Source organism: Cynocephalus volans, chromosome 10 (assembly GCF_027409185.1).
Source record: "Cynocephalus volans isolate mCynVol1 chromosome 10, mCynVol1.pri, whole genome shotgun sequence".
Classification (NCBI taxonomy): domain Eukaryota; kingdom Metazoa; phylum Chordata; class Mammalia; order Dermoptera; family Cynocephalidae; genus Cynocephalus; species Cynocephalus volans.
This window is the reverse complement of record NC_084469.1, coordinates 50,762,079-50,786,157: the sequence shown is the minus strand read 5'-3', so window position 1 is coordinate 50,786,157 and position 24,079 is coordinate 50,762,079. Positions and strand designations below refer to the sequence as shown.

Below are 24,079 nucleotides of genomic sequence, written 5' to 3'. Positions count from 1 at the left end.
CATTTTGCCACATTTATTTTGTTTATTCCATCTCTTTTTCTTTCTCCGGGCCAGTAGAACAAAAAGGTTTTCTGTCTGCGAGTCTCAGTTGACTCACATGGAAAATGGGCCAGTTACCACTAAGCTCTACACACTCACACTCTTTCTCTCTCCCTTTTTTATTTCTCCTAAACCATCTGAGAGTAGAAAGTGTACTGCATGCTTTTTTTTTTTTTTGCCCCTTGACACTTTAGTGTGTATTTCTGAAAACTTTTCTCTTATGTGACCACAGGACAGTTATCCAGTGCACTTCGATGAACATTGACACGTTACAGTTATCTGGTCTACTCGTCATATCCCAGATTTGTCAGTTGCTTTAGAGCTGTATCTCCCTTCTCCTCAATGTAGGATGCAGTTGAGATCACACATGTTGCTTTTAGTTGTCCTGTCTCTTTTGTTTCTTCAGTCTGGAGTGTTTTCTTAGCCTTTCTTTGTGTTTCTTGACAATGACATTTTAGAAAGGTCCAGGCCAGTTATTTTGTAGAAGGTCCCTCTGGGTTTGTCTGATGTTTCCCCTCAATGAGTTTCAGGTTTCCATCCCTGGTTGGAGTTTTCAGAGCCTGCATTCTTAACTACCCTGAATTCTTCCTTTAAAAGGAACATTCTGGCGGGCAGGCCGGTCATCTTGTTCTTGTTCTGGTGGCTGGTGTGTTCAGTCTGTGGCAATCCGTTTTACTTATAATGTGCATTTTGGGGGCATGTAATTTCAAGAAAAAGTTAAAGAAAAACACAGTCTGTTAAAGTAAAAAAAAGTCATACAAGATAATTAGAAGGAACTAAGGGAAAGGGGGGCTGGAGAAATTGGAATATACAAAGTTCCAAAAATGCATACAACACAAAAGTGACTTGTAATTCTGTCACCCCTTGGGTAGAGTAACCTTATTAATGTTTTGGCATATTTCCTCCTTATCGATTTGCTCTCCCCCTTGCCCTCGGGCATTGATTCTTGCATGGTTGACAAGAGAGACATATTTTGAGAGCTGAAGACAAGATAAAAACTCAAGGAAGGTGTAGCTCAGCCAGTAGCATTCTAGGAGCTAGCCAGGTGGGTGTGTTGAGGGTGGGGAATGCTCTGCCCACTAAGAATTTGTGTCCCTGGAGTTGAGGTTTCTGCCTTACTGTGTGGACACCAATGTCCCCACCCGTGGGGAAGGACATGGCCTCCCGGGTCCTCAGGTGAGCAGTGCTGGGTCCTTGCTGGAAACATCCCTAGATCTCTAGACCTCCAAAAATCTCCAGAAATCACTGGGCCTTGGTGAGCTCAGCTTGGAGACTCTCAATCAACTCCGAGAGGTTGGCTAAGCCCAAGACACATATGTTCGCACACACGAAACACATTGTGCTTAAGAACATTTTATCCATGTCTTTTACTTTTTAAAGCCTGAGCCTGGGGATTTGAGAATAACAGCTACTACAGATAATAGTGCAGGCTTCCCTAGCTACATCCTGTCAGCCCCAGGACATGTACTTCACCCCTGTTAATTCATTTCATCCTCCTGACAGTCCTATGAAGGTGATCCAGTTACTGTTAGAAGAGGAAACTGAGGCGGAGTAAGGTGGAGTAACTTGCCCAGAGTCACAGAGGCGTTTAGTATCAGAGTAGGATTTGAACCTCAGAAGTCTGGCAGCATGTGGCAGACATTTTGGCTGTGTCTAAAGAAACAGTTTGCCTATTTATTTAACCGGGGCAGCCACGAGCCCATGTGGCACTTTTATGGAATTAAAAACAGATGTCCCTTTCTCACCACCCTTTACTGCCATCTGCCAGAAAGTTGTGGTCATCTATATACACAGATTTACAGTGTCCTTAGATGGGAATGCCCTCTCCAGGGTTGTGCAGTGTACCTGCACAGCTGTGCATGGTTACCCAATGTTGAGCAGGTATTTCCCAAGCATCTACTTCAGAGACGTATAATAAACAAGATAAATCAGTAAAATATTTACTATGTCAGATGTTGGTAAGTGTTCAAGACAAAGATAAAGCAGGATAAGTGTGATCAAGGTGCAGGGGGTTGGGGCTGCACGTTGAACTAGGGTGGTTAGAGATGGCCTCAGTGAAGAGGTGACATTTGAGTAGAGACCTGAAGGAGATAAGGGAATGGGCTGTGCGGTGTATGGGGAAGAACATTCTAGGCAGAGGGAACAGCCAGCCAGTACGAGAGTCCTGAGACAAGTTTGAGCCTGGTCTGTTTGAAGTGTGGCTGGAGCTGAGTGAGCGAGGGGAGGAGGGCAGAGGGAATAGGGGCAGATCACGTGGGGCCTTGTGGGCCATGTTGGGAACTTTGCTTTTCTTCTGAGTGAGATGGGAGCTACGAGAGGGTTCTAAGCCAAGGGGGGACATAATTTGACTCAGGTTCTAACTGGACTAAGATTAGACTGGGAGTGGGGGGCAGGGTACCAGTGAGGAGGCTGGTGAAGAAATTCAGGTATAATGTGGGTTTGGGAAATACTTATTACTTTTGGATGAATGAGTGAATGATTTCATTGAAGCAGAAAGAGGTGTTTGCTGCAGCGGAGGGGCAGGGGAGAGAGCTGGCAGGGGTGTCCGGCTGCCCAGGATGCCTGGAACCCATAGCAGGTTGCAGGGTGTTGCCTACAGTGGAGGTGAGGGTGGTACTGTGATGGGCCCTGAGCAGGGCAATGTGGTGCCACAGGAGGCCCTGGCACTGAGTGCCTCTCTATTGAGACCATGGTCTGTCCCAGCCACCCCCACAGCGCTGTGCTTCCTGCTTCTGCCTCCCAGAATGAGGTAGGGTCTTGGGAGGACTCAAACACATAGCAGCTGAGAGCCCAGCTTCTGGGCAGACCTGCTCTGTGATGTAGGGTTTGCTCAGGAGGTTTTGCCTCAGTTTTCAGTCTATAAAAATGGGGATAATCGAGTGCTTTGGTGTGGCCAGTACATATTCACAACATTTCCTCTTTTTTATTATGAAAAAAAGATTCATACAGAAAAGTATAAAGTCATATATGTTCCATCTAGTAATTATAACACTCATACACAGTTACTCTTTTTTTAAACAGCTTTATCGAGATACAATTCACATACTGTACAATTCACACATTTAAACTATGCATTTCCATGGTTTATAGTATGTTTGCAGAGTTGTAACCATCACCATAGTCAATTTTAGAATATTTTCATCACCTCTAAAAGAAAGCCTGCAACCATCCGATCCTCCCTTCTCCCTGGGCCCTGGCGAATGTGAACCTCCTTTCTGTCTCTGTGGATTTGCCTGTTCTGGACATTTCATATAAATGGAATCACACAGTATGTGACCTTTTGTGTCTGGCTTCTTTCATTTAGCATAACATTTTCAAGGCTCATCCATGTTGGACTGTGTATCAGTACTTCATTCTTTTTTATGGCCCAGTGATATTCCATTGTTTGGATATACTATATTTTGTTTATCTGTTCATCAGTTGATGGACATTTGGCTTGTTTCCACTTTTGGCTTTTATAATGTTGCTGAGAACATTCGTGTACAGGCTTTTGTGTAGACATGCGTTTTCATTTCTCCTGGGTGTCTACCTAGGATTGGAGCTACTGGGTCCTCGGGTAATCCCATGTGAGCTTACTGAAGAACTGCCAGATTTTTTTTCCACAGCAGCTACACCATTTTGCATTCCCACCAGTAATTCCTGAGAGCTCCACAATTTCTCTATCTTTTTCATTATTCATGCATTCTCCTATTGATGGGCATCTGGGTTGTTTCTAGTTTGGGGGTGCTATGAACATTCTAGAACATGTCTTGTGGGCCACATCTGCCCCGTTATTCATAAGGGTGGAATTACATAGAGAGCATCCGAGGCTGTGGGTGGTGCTAGGTAAAAGTTATCCTCAGGCTCCCCTCCCTTCTCGACATGTGTGTGGCCCACATTGCAAGTTCTAGAATCCTTCTTCTGGATGAAGATGGGAAGTCATTATTGCAGCCCCTGCTGCTGGTTTTAGCTCTTTAACCCTTGCTCTGTGGACCTGAGAAACTTACTCTTCCATGGTGCCTGCAAACGAGATGTCCATGTCATTAGTCCAGACTTGGTGGTGGCTGCACTGTGCCATGTCCTCATCCACACTGCTTAGGGGTCCCATCTGTTGTTTGGAGGTGTCCTATGGGCTCGAGTGTCTAGACATGAATACCATGGTGTACAGGGCATGGTGTTGCCCCCTAGGGGGCATTTTGGGCTATTTTCTTTACTGGGAGGCACTCCTGGCATTTAGCTGGAACCACTGGTGTAGACTGACTGGCTTAATTTGGGTTGGTGTGCAGGGTGGGGGTGCACAGGTAAGTCCCTGTAGAGCATCCTGTGGATGCGCCCGCTTTTGCTCTGTCTCCTTGTTTTCCTGTTTCTCTCTCTCTGAACTTCTTTTTCCCTCATGGTGTCTCTGGCTGCCAGCCCTGCTGTTCAGCTCCCCTTTCTCCTCTGATCTGACTCCTGCACTGATGCCCACTTTCACTGCTCTCCCTTGCAGGTTGGGCTTCTCTAACGCTGCAGTGGCTGCCCTGGCTGCGACCCGCCCCTGTGACCTTTGACTTTCTCTCCCATGTGTAGCTGATAAGTTCCCTTTGGGTCCCTTGGGCCTTTCTCCCATCCAAGTGGCCAGTCCCCCATTCTGAGCCTGGCCCCCTGAGCCTCTGGTCAGCCTGCAGATGCACCCTCCCCCAACCCCAGTCAGTCTTAGGTCAGGTGCCTACACTGTTCAGCATCAGCTGGGGCCACTGAGAATTTTCCTCCTCAGCCATTCAGTCAATATTTATACAACATGAACAAAACAGACCGAAATCTTGAGCTCGCCCCCTCATGGGAGAGACAGGCAGGAGCTATAAGATAAATCACATTTATGGCATGTCAGATAGCAATCAGTGCTTTGAAGAAAAGAAAAGCAAAGCAGGAGGGGGGATGGAAGTACTGGGTGGGGGTTAGAGATTGTAATTGTAGATAGAATTGGGTTGAGCCTCATTGACCTGATGACAATTGAAAAAGGAAAGAAAGGCAAAAGCATACTAGATAGAAGGAATGGCATGTGCAAAGTTCCTGAGACAGGGGTGTGCCTGGTGTGTGGGAAGAGCATCAAAGAGGCTGATGTAGCTGGAGGGGAGAGAATGAAGGGGAGAGGGTTGGACATGAGGACAGAGAAGGGATGGGGGCAGATCATGCAGGGCCCGTGGCTGTGGTGAGGACTTGGGCTTTTACTCTGAGTGAGATGTGAACCATGGGAGCGCTCTGAGCAGAGGAAGAAACTGAGCAGACTTGGGTTTTAACAGGATCTCTTTGGCTGCTGTGTGGGGATGAGATTGCAGGAGAACAAGGGCAGAATCAGGGAGACAGAGGGGACAGAACCTTGCAGGCCTACACAGGAAGGTCGGGGGCTGCGTGGCCTTGTCTTGGAGCCATGTAGGGCAGGCAGACCCCTGAGATGTGTCTGTTCTGGCTGAGCGCCACTCAGGATGCAGCAAATCAAAGCTATGTCTCCAGTACTTTTTTTCTTTAGGTTCATCGAAGACTGTTGAGTTTGTTTTTTTAAATAAAGTTTTTATTTATTTATTTTTTTTTTCTTTTTTTTTTTTTTTTTTTTTTGTCGTTTTTTTTTTTTTTTTTTTTTTTTCGTGACCGGCACTCAGCCAGTGAGTGCACAGGTCAGTCCTATATAGGATCCGAACCCGCGGCGGGAGCGTCGCCGCGCTGCCAGCGCAGCACTCTACCAAGTGCGCCACGGGCTCGGCCCTAAAGTTTTTATTTTGGAGTAATTTTAGGTCTACAGAAAAGTGTCAAAGATAGCATGGGCTTCTCGTATACCCTGCACCCAGTTTTCCCTAATAATCTTACATTACCATGGTACATTTGTCTCAACTAAGAGACCAACATGGTATGTTACTGTTGGCCAAACTCTAGAATTTAGTCAGATTTCCTGAGTTTTTCATAATGTCCTTTTTTTTGTTCTAAGATCCCATCCAGGATACCAATGTACATTTAATCATTATGTTTCCTTAGGTCCCTCCTGTGTGTGACAGTTTCTCAAACTTTCCTTATTTTTGATGACCTTGACAGTTTTGAGGAGTACTGGTCAGGTATTTTAAAGAATGTGCCCCAGTTGGGAGTTGTTGAATGTTTTCCTCCTGATTAGACTGGGGTTATATATGGGTTTTGGAGAAGAAGACCACAGAGGTAAAGTGCCCTTCTCATCATATCATATCAAAGGTACACACTGTCACCATGACTTATTACTGTTGACGCTGACCTTCTTCAATTTGCTGAGGAGACAACACCTTTGATTCTGGCAGTAAAAGTGGTGAGTATGTTCCCTAATAAATGTATCTATAAAGATAGATACATAGATCAATTCATTTTAATTCTCACCACCCTATAAGGTGGGCACTACTTTTAATTCCATTTCATAGAGAAGGAAACTGAGGCACAGGGAGGTAGAGTGGCTTGCCCAAGGCCACACATCAATTAAGTGGCAGTGGTGAGATTTGAACCTAGGGAGTCTGGTTTCAAAATCCAGACTCTTCACTATCACCCATTTATTGTAAACTACATACATACATGACCATACTTACATGTGTTATAAAACATTTATACAAATGTAAAATTAAAACTAGTGAGGACGACAAAAAGTCAAACATTTAAAATGACATTCTATTTATCAATGGCCATCACTGATGATAAGAACTAAAGTCTATATTTTGAATAATGTTTTTGCTAATTAAAAAGGTTTTGGCCAATTCTTTGCCAGTTCTGTTGAAAACATCACTGTTTTTACTTTGTTATGTTGTTTTTAAAAAGCTCAGTTAGAAATAGAACCATTAGCTTTATATTTTTAAAATCAGTCAATCAATCAATCAATCTAGGATGTTTTCATCACCCAAAAGAAAGCCCCATACCCATTAAGCAGTCTCTTCCCATTTCTTCTACCCCCACAACCCCCGGCAACCACAAATCTGCTTTCTGTCTTTCAGATTTACCTTTTCTGGATATTTCATATAAATGGAACCATACAATATGTGACATTTTGTGTCTGTACATTATTAATATTATCTTTTTTTCTTTGAAAGATGACCACTAAGGGATCTTATCCCTTGACTTGGTGTCAGCACCACGCTCTCCCAAGTGAGCCATGGGCTGGCCCTATTAATATTACCTTTAATCTTTTGGTTTATTTGTGAGCACTGTTACATGCCCTGTTTCTCTTTTGTGAGGATTAATTTAGCTAAAAGTTGATGGTATAACGTATAAGTCAACTTAATTGGACATTCAGAAAACAGGAATGTGTTGTCAAGGAAAGGCACATCACTATCTCTGCCCTGGGGATCTTGTGCCCTTCCTGGGGATGTCTCACTTCCCTGTTGTTTTAGTCTGTTTTGTGTTGCTATAACAGAATACCTGACACTGGGTAATTTATAAAGAAGAGAGGTTTATTTGGCTTATGATTCTGGGACAGCTGCATCTGGCACGGGCCTCAGGCTGCTTTTACTTATGGCAGAAAAGTGGCAGGCAGCCAGTGGGTACAAGCAGATCACATGGCGAGAGGAAGCAAGAGAGAGAGAGAAGGTGCCAGGATCTTTTTAAGCAATGAACTCTCATGTCAACTAATAGAGGAGAACTCACTCATTAATCTTCCCTCCCCCAGGGAGAGCATTAATCCATTCATGAGAGATCTGCCCCCATGACTCAATCAGTTTCCAACACTGCCACATTGGAGATCAAATTTCCGCATGAGTTTTGGAGGGGACAACACATCCAAACTCCATCACCTGTCCACCCATGATCTTCTGCCCAGCATCAATCCATATATTGATTACTTGTCCAGTTGAATTTGTTCTCTCTGAGATTAGGGAATAAATAGAAATTGACATTCTGCAATGGAATAGAACAGAGAGCCACAAATGAGAGCTAGGCAGTATGGATGTCTGGTATGAAGTCTAAGTGCCTGCTGATCAGATCCGTGGGGAAATGAGAGACTCATAATAAACAGAGGTGGGGACAAAAAGTAAAAAGGTGACCCAAATGGAAGGAGATGAAACTAGATCCCTACCTCATACCATACACCAAAACCAACTCCAAGATTGTTTAAGGATTCAAAATCAAATATAAACCTGGAAACTCTGTTTAGGCTTTGTGGTAAAGGGACAGGTTCTGAAACAAAATATGATAAATGTTGCTCTGAGAGGAAGGTGGAGGTCTTGCCCATCACTGCCATCTCTTTGAGGCTCTGTGCTGTCCTCCCTGCTTTGCTTTGGGCCGGGAGACAGGTGTGACCCCTCTCTTAATAAGGTATTTAGTAGCTTTGGGACCATCAGAATATATTAGAGAGGAATGACCTTAACTGAAGAAGATGATGGATAACAGGAGGGAGCTGGTGTGAAGGGGTGTGAGTGCCTCACATCCTGACCGTCAGTGCTCTGCCCTCTGTTCCTCTCAAATACTGGAGGGGTCTCAGCTCTGCTCTTCCTTGCAACCCTTGGCCAGCCCATCTGCAAACACTGTTGCTCTGCCAGTTTATCCAGAATCCGACCACTTCTCACCACCTTCCCTGCCACCTTCGTCATCTCCTTCCTGGACCATTACAGTTGTCTCCTCTCTCTGCTCCCTGTTCTGTCCTCACTTCCTATAATCCATTCTCCACTGAGTGGCCAGAAGGATCCTGTGAAAAGCCAAGTCAGATCACATCCCTGCTCTGTTCAGACTCCTGCCAAGGCTCTGGACTCACTCGGAATAAAAGCTTAAGTCCTCCCAAGGCCCACCAGGCCCTCACTATCTGCCTGACCTCAACTTCCGCTTGCCTCCTCACCCTCTCTTCACCTGCTTGCTGTTCCTCAAGCACCCCCAGCATGTTTCTGCCTCAGGGCCTTTGCACTGCTGCTCCTACTCCCTGAAACACCTTTTCCTTGGGTGTCCACGTTGCTCCTCCCTTTACCTCCTGCACATCTCTGCTCAAACTCATCTTCTCCATGAGGCCATCCTGACCACTTCAGCTAAAAATACATCCCCATCCCCTTCCCTATGCCACCTTTCTCTGTGTCCTTGCCATCGACTGCTCTTCAGTGTGTTGTCTTTCTTTGTTCATGTTCTGACTCCCATCAGCAGCTCTAGGAGGGCAGAGTTGTCTATTTTCCTCGCTGCTGTCTCCTCAGCACTGCCAGTAAAGCATTTGGCTTTCATTAGCGGGGTAGTAAGGAGCCAGTGAACTATCTTGAGAAGGGGAATGACACGACTTTAAATAAAATAGGTCTCTTTGGCTGCCGAGTGGGGAACTGAGTTTAAAAGGGACAGAAGAGGAAGCAGGCCAGTTGGGAGTCCCTGTACCCTCTAGGCAGCGAGCAAGAGAGGGTTAGGCAGATGATGCTGGTTCTAAGACCTAGAGGTATGTGGGAGTGATTAAGTAACAGGAGGAAGCGTAGCATCTGGGAGCCACCAGAGTTGGCTAATTCCCACACGTGGCCACCCCTGGCTCTGATGAGATTGCAAACCCAAGACTCACTCAGGACCTACCTTGGACGGGGATGTGTGAGCTGCACCAGATCCACATCTTCAGGTGTTTGCTCTAAGAAGACCAAAGCCTGGGACTCTTTGCCAGCCAACTCACTGCCAGCTCCTGGGGCAGACGGACATTGGCCTGCTCTTCCTTCTCTGGACTCTCAGGTTTTTCTGCCCTTTGTGGCATGTGAAAGAAACTGGGCAGTGATTAGAAAGGCTCATGCTGACTCCAGGAAGAAAGCCACGGAAGAGTGGAGGGACAGAAGGTCATCTTAATGCCAGCAAGAGCTCAGTTTTCCAGAGTTTATATATGCATCAGAAATGAGTCCATGGAGTGCCTTGGAAAGCACTCAAGGCTTTGGTGTTTATGAAATCTGGGTTCTAATCCCAGCACTTCCTCTTACCACTGAGTGGCTTTTTAGTTCAGTGTATTCAACTGCAAGCAACAGTTTACCTGACTACGGATGGCTTAAATAATACTCTTATTTTTTTCAGTGATTTTTTTTTTTTTTTTTTTTTTTTTTTTTTGCAGCTGGCAGGTATGGGGATCTGAGCCCTTGACCTTGGTGTTACAAACAGTGAATTTTTTAAAATTTACTTTTTGAAGTAGCTAATACATTCACATGGCTGAAAAGCCAAAAATTATTTTGAAAAATACACAGCGGAACATCTCCCTCCCATCTTTGTTCCCATCTTCCAGGTCCCCTCATAGTTACTCAGTGCTTAGTGTCATACAGATCCTCCAGAAGTTCTTTAGACATATAAAATCATTTAGAATACTTAGTCTTCTTTCTCCTTCACCCTCTTTTTAAGCATGTGGTAATGTTTTATACACGTTGTTCTGGATTTTACTTTTCCATGTAACAATAGCCTGGGAGATCTTTCCCTATTAGTATACAGAGAACATCCTTGTTTTTTTTTTAATAACATCTTTATTGACATATACTTCACATATCATAAAATTCACTCATCTAAAGAATACAGTTCAGTGGTTTTTAGTATATTCATAGAGTTGTGTAACATCACTACAGTCAGTTTTAGAACATTTTCATCACCCCAAAAAGAAATTCTGTACCCACGAGCAGTCGCTCCAAATTCCTCCCTCCCTCATAGTCTTTGGCCACCCCTAATCTACTTTCTGAGTCTATGGATTTGTCTATTCTGGACATTTCATATAAATGGAGTCATACAATATGTGGCCTTTTGTGTCTGGCTTCTTTTACGTAACATGTTTTCATCTATGTTGTAGCATGTTTCAGAACTTAATTCCTTTTTATGTTCTGTTGTATGGATATACCATATATTGTTCATCCGTTCCTCTGTTGATGGACATTTGGGTTGTTTTCACCTTTTTGCTGTTATGAATAATGCTGCTGTGGACATTATTTTTTTCTGCTGGCCAGCACAGGGAGCAAACCCTGGACTTTGGTGTTATTATGCTCTAACCAACTGAACTAACTAGCCTGTGTTTACCTTTTAGAGGAACTGCCAGAAAGACAGGTTTCCACAGTGGCTGCACCATTTTACATTCCCACCAACAGTGTGTGAGGATTCCAGTTCCTCCACATCTTCACTAACACTTGTTATTGTCTGTCTTTTTTATTCTAACCATCCTAATGGGTATGAAGTGGTATCTCATTGTGGTTTTGGTTTGTATTTCCCTGATGGCTGACGGCGTTGCCTATCTTTTCATGTGCTTACTGGCCATTTATGTACCTCATTCTTTTTCTTACAGCAGCATAGTAGTTCCCCAGTTTAGGTGGACTGTAGGTTATTTAACCTGTTCACTACTGATGGCTAGTGGATCGTTTCCATTTTCTTGCTATTATAAACATTGCTGTAAAACCTCCCAAATGTATAATTTTAGGTACATTGAATTGTACCTGTACACTCCCATTAGTGAAGAAGCTAAGTAAAGGGTAAATGCTTTATAATCTTGGTAGATATTGCCATATGCTGTGGATCTTCATTATTCAAGGATGCCATATTTGTGAATCCGTCTTCTCACTAAAATTTATTTATAACCCCAAAATCTATACTTCCAGTTCTTTCCTGGTCATTTACAGACTTGCGCAGAATGGCAAAGAATTTGAGTCTCTCGATGCACACATTCCCAGCTGAGGTCAAACAAGGCGACACTCTGCCTTCTTACATCTCATCCTATAAATGAGTGCCCTTTTCGACGTGTTTTTAGTGCCGCATTTTTCACATTTTTGTGCTTAGTTGGTGATTTAGCTGTTTAAAATATCCCCAGCATAGTGCTGAAGTGCTGTCTAGTGTTCTCAAGCTCAAGAGGCTGTGATGTAGCTTATAGAGAAAATATATGTGTTAGATAAGCTTTGTTTAGGCATAAGTTATCATGCTGTTGTGGCCATGAGTTCGGTGTGAATGAATCAGCAATGTATACTAAATAGGGTGTTCTTAAACAGAAACACACGTAAAACAAGGTTATATATTGATCAGTTGATAACAGTGTTGTGACCAGAGGCTCACAGGAACCTAACCCTGTATCCCCCCAGGGGCAATGGCTTTTTATTTGCTAATTCAGTGTTCAAGGAGACTTACAGAACAAAACTACCACAAATAATGAGAATCAACTGCACAGACTGTTTTTTACATGCTCGCCATGCTTTACTGGGATATAATTTATGTACAATAAAACACACAAATCTTAAGTGCACAGCCTGATGAATTTTGACAAATATTACCTGCGTAAGCATCACCCAGATTTAGATCCAGAGAGTTTCCATCATCCTGGAAGGTTCCCTTCCTGGTCACTATTCTCCTCCCCTCCCTTAAGGTGACCACACCTCCGATTTTTTTCTCCACCGTAAATTTGTTTCACCTGTTCTAGGACTTTACATAAATGGCCTCAGCGTGCAGTCTTGTGTTTATGGCTTCCTTTGCTCAGCATGGTCCATTTGAGATTCACTTGTGTTGTATGTAGCACTAGTTCATTTCCTCTTATTACTGAATCATAGTCCATCATGTGGATATAGCCGAGTTTGTTTATCTGTTTACTAGTTGATACATATCTGGGCTTTTCCCAGTATGGGGCTTTTATGAATAAAAAGGGCTGCTATGCAAATTTTTGTACAAGTGTTTTTGTGGACATACTTTTCACTTCTGTTAAGTAAATAGCTTGGGATAGAATTGTTGGTTCAGAGTCATTGTGACTTTGACTTTAGTTAATCCAGGCTTTTAATTCTCTTCTGGAACAAGACGTCTAGTAGAAGGCCATTCCAGGGATGTTTGGCAGCCAAAGATTGCCAGGCCACTGGGTCAGTATCTCTCTGATTCTCTCGACCTTCCTCTTTGGGAGTGCAAAATGGCTACTGTGACACACCGGTCATTGTCATCATGCTCACAACAATCTTTCATGCAAGAGGAAGGAGAAGGGCAAACAGTCTTTTCAAGGCAAGGCTCTGCCTTTTTAATCCAAATGTGAAAAATCTTTCCCATGTTCACACTTAGCTAGCTGCAAAGGAGTCTGAGGAAGGAGGTTTCTGTCAAAGGGGCAGGGGCCTACAGTCGTGATTCATCCTCTTGGGTGGGCATGTTGCTGAATGAAACCAAATCTGGGTTCTGTTTACTAGGATGTCAGGTTTGGGAGTGGTTATTGGACCCTGGACAGCTTCTTTAGCCTTCCCGAGTCTGGGAAATGACTCTATGAGGCTACTTTGTCAGGGGCCTGGACATTGGCCAGGAACTGATGGTTTGTGTTTAATACAAGACCAAGAACCTCAGAAGGAAAACTACAGAGACAGAAACTTCTAGAGCAGTGGTTCTCCAAGTATGGACTGTGTGCCAGCAGTATCAACATTACCTGGAAATTGTTAGAAATGCAGTCTCAGGCCTCACCTAGACCTGCTGATTCTGAAGTCTAATCTGTATTTTAAAACCCCTCCAAGTGATTCTGGTGCAGGCTCAAGTTTAGGAACCAGTGGTCCACAAACACATGGTGGGGGGGTGGGGGGGTGGGGCAGGGGGCGTGTCTTCAGGGCTTTTGTTTCCCCTTTGCTTCTCTTAGCTCCATTTTTTCCCTGAACTCAAAGTCTTCTCTGTTGCCTGATAACAGGGAGATCCTGTGTCCTGTCAACGTAATCATTGCTTTTGTATTCCCTTCACCCATCCCATTGCCTGTTTTACCCTTTCTCAGAGTTTGCCCTGTTTCTCATAAGCCAGCATTAAGAGAAAAATCCAAAACCTGTTGAAATACCTGGTTTTCCTGTCAAGCATGCAGCTTCATAGCTGTATTTAGAACATCATCAAGTGGCAAAAAGGGAAAAGAGAAAATGCATGATACATTTCTAGTGTGTAACTACTTGTATAAACTATGCTTTTAGGAGCTAGACACCAGTTGCTTTATGAGCAATCCAGGCTTTATGGGGAACACGCTTTTAGGTTGTTAAACTAATTCCATGGTTATATTACTCTAAAGGTCACTAAAAGTAAAGATGGTGTAGATTTTAATTGCTCTTCAAATTGCTCTTTCTCTGTCTTTCCCAGAAGGGGTGGGGGTGGATAAGGAATCAACATGTTTTCCTTTTTTGGCTTTGAAATAGACACATCATGCTAGTGGCTACATGTCTAGACCCCAGCTAGCACTTACTAGGCTTTTGCATAGAATTGAAAAGGTGCTTCCTCCAAGAGGGCACAACTCTGTGGAGTCTCCTTTGTGTGAGTTAGGAAAGGGGACTCCGGTTCTCCAGGGAGAAACCACTCTTCTCTGGGGCTCACAGGTGTGAGCAGAACCCGGACTGGGTCTGAGGCTCCACGTACATCTCTGTGCAGTGAACAATGAACAACCTGTACAATTGTACATTGTGGCACATATATATGAGGGTACTTCAGAAAGTTTATGGAAATACTCATATTAACTTTAATTCTATTTTTTCGTGAACTTTTCAAAGTACTGCCTTGTATATATCATTGACCCTTGAACAATGCGGGGGTTTGGGATGCCAACCCCCACACAGCCGAAAATCCACATATAACTTCCCCCTGGTTGAGGTTGTGCTGCACTGTGTACCCTGAGGCCTGTGGTTGTTACTTAAGTTGTACTTAACTAGTTCTTAACTACTCATAGCCTACTCATAGCCTACTAGTAGCCTACTGTTAGGTAGGCTACTTAACTGGTTAGGTATGTCATGCATTCATGATATACTTGACCAAAAATTTTTCAAGATATTTATTGAAAAAAATTTGCATGTAAGTGGACCCATGCAATTCAGACCTGTGTTGTTCAAGGGCTTGCTCTGTATGTGTGTGTGTATGTGTGTTCTATACCCAGTACAAATTATGTGCTTCTATCTTGTGCTATATTATATTAGTTTCCTGTAGCTGTTGTAACAAATACCACAAACATGCTGTTGTGAAACAGAAGGTTATTCCCTTATAGTTCTAGAGGCCAGAAGTCCTAAATCAATATGTTAGCAGGGCCACCAGGGTAGTCAGAGCCTCCTCTAATAGGACTGTCCACCAGAGCTCCTGCTCATCTCTCCATGTGGCTACCTTAAGCTTCCCCATTGCATGGTGACCTCAGAGTAGTCAGATTTCTAGGATAGTGGCTGCAGGCTTCCAAAGTAAATGTCTTGGTGGCCAGGCAGAAGCTAAATTTGAATTGCCTCTAGTTACCTAGCCTCGGAAGTCACATAGTGGCACTTCTGTTGCATTATTCTGGTTGAAGTAGTCACAAACTCTCCTCGATTCAAGGGAAGTAGCAAGATCACATCGTGGAAGGTCATGTGGTATTGAAGATATGGTCACAGACATCTTTGGAAAATACAATCTGCCACAGCACCTGTCAAGCTAGGGCTGGGTCTGGAGCTCACAGACCCCTCAAGCCCGTTGTCCAAATTGGGTCACAAACCTTTCAAACACAGGTCTATGAGCTAGGTAACCAGCAAAAGGGTCCTTGGAGCTGTAGGTTTGAAAGAGTGGCCATGCAGGCAGATGCCTGAGGCAGTCAATGCCAGCCAGGTCATGGCACCGCCATGCGCACTAACTCCACCCACACACAACTTGCTTACAAAGAATGCACCGCACCACCCCCAACTGGACCTAAGGGGAGGGGGTGTGATTAAATTATTCTATTTTCCCAACAGCACCTTAAAACAAAACCATGATCCTAATGGTTAGAATTTGGACTGGGCATAACTGGGTACTTCTGGTCTTGGCTGGGTATCTGTGGTCAGCCATATGTCAGCTAGATGGCTCTGCTTCTAAGGGCTTGGCTGGCTGTTAGTTGGGATGATGGGTGTGATGGGCATGTGTCTCTCATCCTCCAGCAGGCTAGCCTGGGCTTCTCCATGTGGCAGCTGGGCAAAGAGTGGAAGTGTGCCAGATTCAGAAACACACACCATTACTCCCACCCCATTGTGTTGGCCAAAGCAAGTCAAGAGGCCAGCCCAGGCCCCATTTCTTGAAAGCAGGAGCTGCATGGAGTGTCGAACTAGGGTAGAGAGAAATTTCTGGCCATTTTTGCAATCAACCACAGTGGTCTTTGTTTCAGATCCCCTTTCCTCCAGCCCTCTCCTATGTTGCTGGGCCTTCTCAATCAGTGATTCATGAAGTATGGTCCTTGACCCATGGTAGGTTGTGTAGTCCTTGTCGTAGGTTACAAAGATATCTAGAAACACAACTTCTTTTGTGTCAGTTTGAGTTTGGCTGCAAATAATGAGAAGCCAAACAGTGGCTTGAGCTATAAGGATTAAGAAATTTGGAAGCAGGCAGTGCTCCAAATTTGGAGAAGTTATTAAGAACTCAGTCTTTCTCTCTCCTCCCAGCAGCCATCCTCTGCAGGTGGACTTATCAGCCTCAGGTTTGTTGCCTTGTGATTGCAAAATGGTTGCCACAGTTTCAGTCATCTCAATCGTATTCAAAACTGGAAGCAGGACACAAAAGACTCTTCCTGGAGAAGCTCTGTCTTTGAGTTATGGACAAAAGGTTTCCCAAAGTCTCACAGAGTCTTCCCCAAAAGTCTCATTGATCAGTGAGAGTTTATACACTTTGCTTTATTTTATTTTTTTTGGCAGCTGGCTAGTTTGGAGATCTGGACCCTAGACCTTGGGGTCATAACACTAAACTTTAACCAACTGAGCTAATGCACTTTGATTTTTACTATTTGCAGAACCATGGCTACTCTAGCCACAAAGAAGGCTGAGAAAGTGAATGTCTGATAAAGTAGATAGGAGTGCCTCTGGCTTAGTCCAATTATTTTAAGGCCATTTTGACCACAGTTCACAGTACAGAATATGTTTGTATGTGACTCAGTACACACTTATAGACACACATAATTGAAACCGGTTTCACAAACTAATGCTTACCCTTACTATGTGTGATGCATTTTAATATTTTCTATTCTATTCCATCCTATTTTACTCTATACTATTTAATTTTTAAAAGAAATTCCTGGTCACAATCTGCTAATTTGATTTCACAATCTTCAAAGGCGTGACCCACAGTTTGAAAAAGATTGGCTCAGAACAGTCTTTGTTTACATCTTGGAGTTGGCAAGTGTTATCCAGAGCAGCATCAGGCTTGTGTGAGCAAGGAAGGAGGAGAGGTGGGGAAGTGGTGTTTGGAAAAGCAACAGACTTTGCCACATCCTCTTCACTTCCTACCAGCAACTGATACAGTTCTGTAGAGTTTCATTTTTATTACTTGCAAGTAACCTGAGGGTAACTAAAATTCGTACTGGGAAGTTAAAATTAGCCTGTTTTGGGAGCTTAGCACAGACTTTTAATTCCATATCCTGCTAGGCAGTCTGGCTTCCGCAGAACTCCTGATGACAGCGCAAAACTCCAATTGCATTACAAGTGGAGGAGGAATTCACACGATTTTCTGGAAGGACACTTTGTCATTGTTGCGTCATCTCTGTTCTCTCAAGCTGGTTGTGGTTGTCAGGCCCAGCCTTTCCTGCTTTTTATAGCATGGTGGTGAAGATGGAGGTCTTCAGAATCACAGGGTCTGAGTTCAAATTCTGACCCCACAGTGTGATTTGGGGCAAGTGTCCTAACCCCCTTTGAGTCTCTGTTTCCTATAAAAAGTGAGTCAGCATTGTTCCTACCTCCCTTGGGATTGGGAAGAATCAGTGGGTATGGAGTTAGCACAAGGCCTGATATGCAGGAAGCATTCAGGCATTGTGGGCTCTTCCAGTGGTACCAGTCACCTTAAGCTGAGTGATGCTGCAGTAAGGAGTGTGCCCAGCTCTCAGTGGCTCACAGTGACAGAGGCTCATTTTTTGCTCATGTGCACGCCCATCGATTGGTTGTGGCTCTGTCCACATGTCTGTGCTGTTCTGGGACTCAGGCGGAACCATGTGAGGCCTCTTAAATCTTCTGCTCTGGAGGGACACAATATGCCCAGTCCCATTTCATTCTAGTTACCCACAGGAAGGGGTGGTGAACACATTTTCAAGAGTCCTGTCTTCCACATCACCGCTCATCAAAGGTGTGCTGTTGACAATTTGGGTGTGGCACCTATGCACACTATTTGTCCGTCCTTCCCCCTGCCGCTGGCTCTTTTTCAAAAGGCTTTGAGTATGTACATGGGTGGAGGAGGGGTGTCCAGTGCCACCCCTGGTTGAGGACCACAGGCCGTGCTCCCCAAGGCCAAGGATTGGGCTTGCTTTTGCTCTTTATGGTATTGTCATCTCTCTCCCCATGGTGGACACACAATAGGTACCTAATAAATGCCCTTTTCACCAGCCTGCCCCTTGAATGAATGAATGGATTTGTTTAACTTCCTCTGCATATCCATTTGTTCATTACACAAATATTTATTGAGCTCCTACTGTGTGCTGCACACTCTGTAGGCTCTGAGGATTCACAGGGCACAAAACAGGCAAAGGTCTCTGCCCTGGTGAAGCCGACATTTTGGTGGGAGAGACAGATAGTAAACAAACCATCGGAAAAACATGATATTTGATATTAAAATATTTTTAATTAAAAAATTTTCATTATGGAAAATGACAAATGTACACAAAATAGAATAGTAAAACACATATCTCCACCCCACCACGACTAACTCGCACAGTGTAAAGTTTTCCACTGCTCTTACAGACCAGTGCTGCCCAATAGAAAGAACTTCCTGCCCCAATGAAAATGTTCCAGATCTATGCCATGCCATACATTAGCTACCAGCCACATGCGGCCAGTGAGCACTTGAATTTGATAACTGTAGGTACTTCATGTAAGTAGGATCATATGTGATATTTGTCTTGCTGTGACTGGCTTATTTTACTTAGCATAATGTCCTCAAGTTTCATCCATGTTGTAGTGTATATCAGAATTTCTTTAATATTCCACTGTGTGTCTATATCACATGTTGTTTATCCAGTCATCTACTGACGGACACTTGGGCTACTTCCACCCTGTAGCTATTGTGAATCATGCTGCTGTGAACATGGGTGTACAAATATCTCTTTGAGACCCTGCTTTAAATTCTTTAGGGTATATACCTGGAAGTAGAATTGCTGGATCACGTGGAATTCTATTTTTAATTTTTTGAGGAACCGCTGAAGTATTTTCCACAGTGGCTGTGTCGTTTTACATTCCCAACAGTGTACAAGTGTTCCATTTTCTCCACATCTTCACCAACACTTATTTCTTTTATTTTTCCTTATAGTAGCCGTCCTAATGGATGTGAGGTGGTATCTCATTGTAGTTTTGATTGCGTTTTGGTTAATGATTAGTGATGTTCAGCGTCTTTTCATGTGCTTATTGGCCATTTGTATGTCTTCTTTGGAGAGATGTCTATTCAAGTGCTTTGCTCTAATTTTATTTAATTTTAATTAACTTTAACTTAAACGTACATAGCCACATGTGACTGACTAGTGGCAACCATATTGGACAGCGCAAGTCTATATGGCCCCCTAAGTACCACAACTGGATTATTGTACAGTAAATTGCAAGCATTCTATAATTTCATCCCTAAATATTTCAGGATGTAGCTCTTAAAGGTAAGAACTGCTTAAAGAAAAAAAAAATGATGCTGTTAGTACACCTGTAATCCTGATCATGATTCCTTAGTATTATCAAATATCCAGGCAGCATTCAAACTCTGTCTTTCAACAGTTGGTGGGTTCATTTGCATCTTTAAAGGCTCCCTCTGCCTGCTGGGTTGAGAGCTGCAGGGACACTTGGCTAGCTGGAAGTGGGTGGGCAAGCAGTGTGCACTTCATAGTTTCCCAGTAACCACCCTTTTCAGCTTCTTTTGTCTCATCTAGAAAATGGGGTTAATACCAGGATGTTTGGAAGGATTCAAGGAGACTAGGTGACTGGTGGTTTCAGTAGGACTGTGTCCATAACCCTTGGCTAAAACAGATGATCCATAAACCCTTCCGAATGTACTCAAGGGCATCACGCTGCAAATGGAAGTGGGTAGAAAGCTTTGGAGTTACCACACTGGATAATATTAGCCATGGCAGTTAAAATGATTACGACTAGTATATTTATTGCTTACAAAATACTTTAAGACCTGTAAGGTTAAAAGATGTTAATATGTAACGACCCTACGGGGAACATACTGTTCTCATCCACATTTTCCAGATGGGGAAACTGAGGCACAGATGGGCACACCGCTGGGAAGTGGCAGCCCTGGGATGGTAACGAAGGACACCCAGCTGCAGAAATGGTTGAGGTGACTTGATTCCCACTGTGAGCGCTGGCAGGCAGCATCGGCACTTCGGAAATGTCAGCTGCACTGGAATTGGGGTAGGGGGTTGTTAAAAAAGCTGCAACAACGGCCCCTTCTGATTTCTGACCTTCTAGGTCCAGGACAGATCCAAAGAATCAGTGTGAGACTGTGTGGAGGCAAGATGGGGGGAGGTGCGAGGGTGGAAGCTATAAGCCTCTGCACCTTTAACTTTTTCTCATTAGCTGGCGACATTTAATAATCCTCACAAGTAGCATCTATAGCAGTAACATCCATCACAGCATCTGCTGTGCACTAACACAGGTCAGACCCTGTGCTTCGTGCTGTTCCAGAGGTGGGGACTGGTTATACCCTCTTTGCAGATGAGGACACTGAGGCTGGAGAGACAATGTCACTTGCTCAGGGTCACCCAGCCTGTTCATGGGGGACTGGGGATTTGAGGCCTGGACTCTGACACCAGAACCCGTGCTGCTCCCCACGCTTGCGCCTCTTGGTGTCAACCAGATGGTATACATAGATGCACAGGCATCTGAACTGGAGAGGGGAACATCTCAGAGGAGCCCCAGACCTGCCTGTTATTGGCATATTTTTTCCTTTATTATGGAAACTTTCCAAAATATACCAAGTAGGTGGAATAGTATACGGAAGCCCCCAGGTACACATTGGCCAGTTTAACAGCTACCAACATCCTGCCAGTCTTGTTTCACCTCCACTTCCACTCACTACCACTACATGATTATTACTTATTTTTTACAGTTTTCTGAAGTAAAATTTACTTGCATTGAAATGTACAAATCTGAGCCATTAAATTTTGAACACTTATGTAATCCACATCCCAATCACAGTGCAGAACATTGCCCTTTCCCCAGGAAATTCCACATTCATCTCTGTAACGTTACATTGGAATGAAAACACCGGAATGAAAAATTCTCACAGAGAATTCTGGAGCCTTCCTCTTGAACTTTAACCTTGGACCCCATTTGGAGAAGCCCCATTCAGGAAACGCCCACCTCCTGTCTCTAATTCTGCTGGTATGAAGTTTATAGTGATCAGGACACATCTAAAACTAGAGCCAGGGAGGAAAGAAGAACGAATGTGAAGCCACCTTGAAGGTTTATGAGCCCCTCCAGGCCAGGAGCAGGGCACCTGGTTCCACATGGAAAGGATCCCGTGTTCCAGGCATCTTTCCGGGATCTGGGGCCTGAGAGGAAGAGGGGAAGCCGCTCAGTGCCCCTGCCCTTCCTCTCTCTTCCACACCACTCTCTGTTGCTTTTTCAAATCTGAAATATCCCAAGGATTCTTAAAATGATAACAAAGACATGCACACCCCTGTCAGCCGGCCTTGTGATGTTATCTTAACATTTTTGCCATATTTGCTTTAGATCTTAAAAGAGAAATAGCATGATGGAGAGGGTCATCTGTGGGGTATTGTTAAGTAGGGGGGACCCTGGAGTGAGCCTGCCTTGGCTCAAATCCCAGCCTGGCCACTTACTGGGCATGGGGTCTTGGACACATTACTAACCTCTCTGAGCCTCAGTTTCCCAATCTGTGAGTAGAGATAGTAAAAGCACCTGCCTCGTGGGGATTTAGAGAAGATGAAGTAAGTTAATACACGTAGAATCCTTAAACCACTGCCTGGGCCCGCAATCAGTGTGATTTGTCACCATTATTACAGTCACTCCTTGTTATTCACAGATTCCTTATTTGTGAGTTTGCCTGCCTACTTGTTAATACTTGAAACTCCAAAATGGCACCTTCCCAGTCATTTACAGAAATTTGAGTCACCCAATTCACACGGTCCCAGTGGAGGTTAAACAAGGCAACACTCTGCCTTCTCATTTCAGCTCATGTTGTAAACTAGTGTCCTTCTCACAATCTATTTAGTGCTCGGTGATTTTGCTGTTCAAACTGTCCCCCAAGCATAGTGCTGAAATGCCGTCTAGTGGTCCCGAGTGCAAGGAGGCTCAGAAACTGCGTGCATCAGATAAGCTGCGTTCAGGTGTGAGTTATAGTGCTGTTGGCTGTGAGTTCAATGTGAGTGAATCAACACTATATATTAAGTAAGGTGTCTTTCACAGAAACACACATAAACCGGTGTTAAGTATTGATCGAAGAGAATGTGGCCAGAGGCTTACGGGAACCTAGCCCAGCATTTCCCCCAGGAGCAGTGCTTCAGTATTTGCTGACTGAGTGTTCACAGTGACTATGGAACCTGACCACTGCAAACAGCAAGAATTGGCTGTATTTTATTAGATTGAAGTGCCAATAAATAATACAGTATAATGTCATGCTATAGTGTGGTGCATCTACACTATATGCATAGTCCATATGATAATGTATAGTGTGTTTTGTGTGATTTAAAAATGGTACTTGTCCTCTCCTTTCTCACTTTCTTTTTTTTTTTTTTTTTTTTTTTCCTGAACGGTAAGGGGATCGCAGCCCTCGGCATGGTGTGGTCTGCACCACGCTCAGCTCTCCATCACACCGACCATCCCTACATAGGATCCAAACCCGCGGCCTCGGCGCTACCAGCGCCGCACTCTCCCGAGTGAGCCACGGGCCGGCCCGATTTCTCACTTCCTTTTGACATCACCTTTTGACCCTCTCTCTTGCTCTTCTGTCCTCCCCCTCCCCTTAGTCCTTCCCTCTCTCTCCCACAAACTCACCCCCATATCTCTGCTTGTCTGTCTGTCTCGGACTGCATCTTGTTTACTAGCTTTCTCACTCACAGCCTCTCTCTCATTCTGTCTCCACAGCTGGCCCCCGAAAGGACACTCTCCAAGTCCCCAGCTGGGGCCCCTGCATAGACCTGGAGTGGACATCCCCTCCTTCCCTTCATGATTCGTTTGTAGCACAGGTAACCAGGGAAGAATCCCAGTTTACTCCCAGGGGGGCAGTTGTCCCTCATTCCACTTACCCAGGCCCACTTGGCCCCTGGAAGAGAATGGAATGTTCCATCTTGGCAGAGCTGGCTTAGCCACATCCTTCAGTTCTTCCCTATCCAGGCTGGGCCCACTGGGCCATCTGGGCCATCTGCCTCCATGCCAGCTGCAGGCAGGACCTTCCTCCCCACTTTCTCCTTTTCTCCAGATTCTTTGCAGATCTTGCCTTTTCATGACCCCCCATGAGCTGGTTGGAGAGGGCAGGGGTGCATAGGCCACAGACCTGGAAACACAGGGAGAAGAAGGAAGCATAGGTGGGCTGGGATTGGGGGAGCAGAGAGCATGTCCTCACCACCTCCAAATGCATCAAGAGCCGAGGAGTGGCCTCTCTCGGGACAGTCCCCAGGGCCAGCTCTGATAGGGATGGTAATTGGTGTGTGAGGCTCAGAGGATGCGTGTATTTTTGTCTGTGCTGCATGGTGTGGAGGGAATCTGTGAATCCTGGGAAAGTATGTGGAACATTCTTTGCCCACATGCATGTTTCTGGCAAGAGGATCTTTAGGTGTCATCAGGTTCCCCAAGGCACTGTTCAGAGAAGACCCCCAACCTACCAGGGAGGACCCTGTCTGAGATTCTTCACTATGTCACAGAGCACTTGAGGATAGGGGAAGTTGGAGGTGCCAATTAGGAAGTCACTGGGGAATTCAGAGAATGCTGCTGGGGTGAGGGGTTATGAACCAGCTGAGGGCGCATGTAAGATTTTGTGTGGGGGGGGTTTTTTGGGAGTAGGAAGGGGTAATCCGTGACAGTCACCACATCCTCATGCCCCATGCCCCCCACCCACCAAAAGGGAGGGTAAGAACTCTATGATCCTGAGGTGTAAATTTGCATCATTCAGGGATTGTGTCTTCTTTCTTCTCACATACTGTCTGTGTTATTGGAAAGGAAGGATGGCAGAAGGGTGTGTGGGGCCATGGAAGGATGAGTCAGTGGAAGGATGGGTTGGTTTGGTTGTGAGGAAGAAG

General features: G+C 44.6%; 1 protein-coding gene across 3 annotated transcripts in view; it reads left to right on the top strand.

Annotated features, from left to right (window-relative positions):
* Window positions 1–24,079, top strand: part of BICRA (BRD4 interacting chromatin remodeling complex associated protein) — an 82,858-nt gene that overhangs the window by 32,234 nt on the left and 26,545 nt on the right. For 2 of the 3 annotated variants that reach the window (XM_063112319.1, XM_063112321.1), the window contains exon 2: window positions 22,929–23,029. The gene's annotated coding sequence lies outside the window, so the exon portion shown is untranslated. Of the gene's footprint in view, window positions 1–22,928; window positions 23,030–23,344; window positions 23,369–24,079 lie in introns of those variants that run through there. The other variant, XM_063112322.1, reaches the window with a different exon arrangement.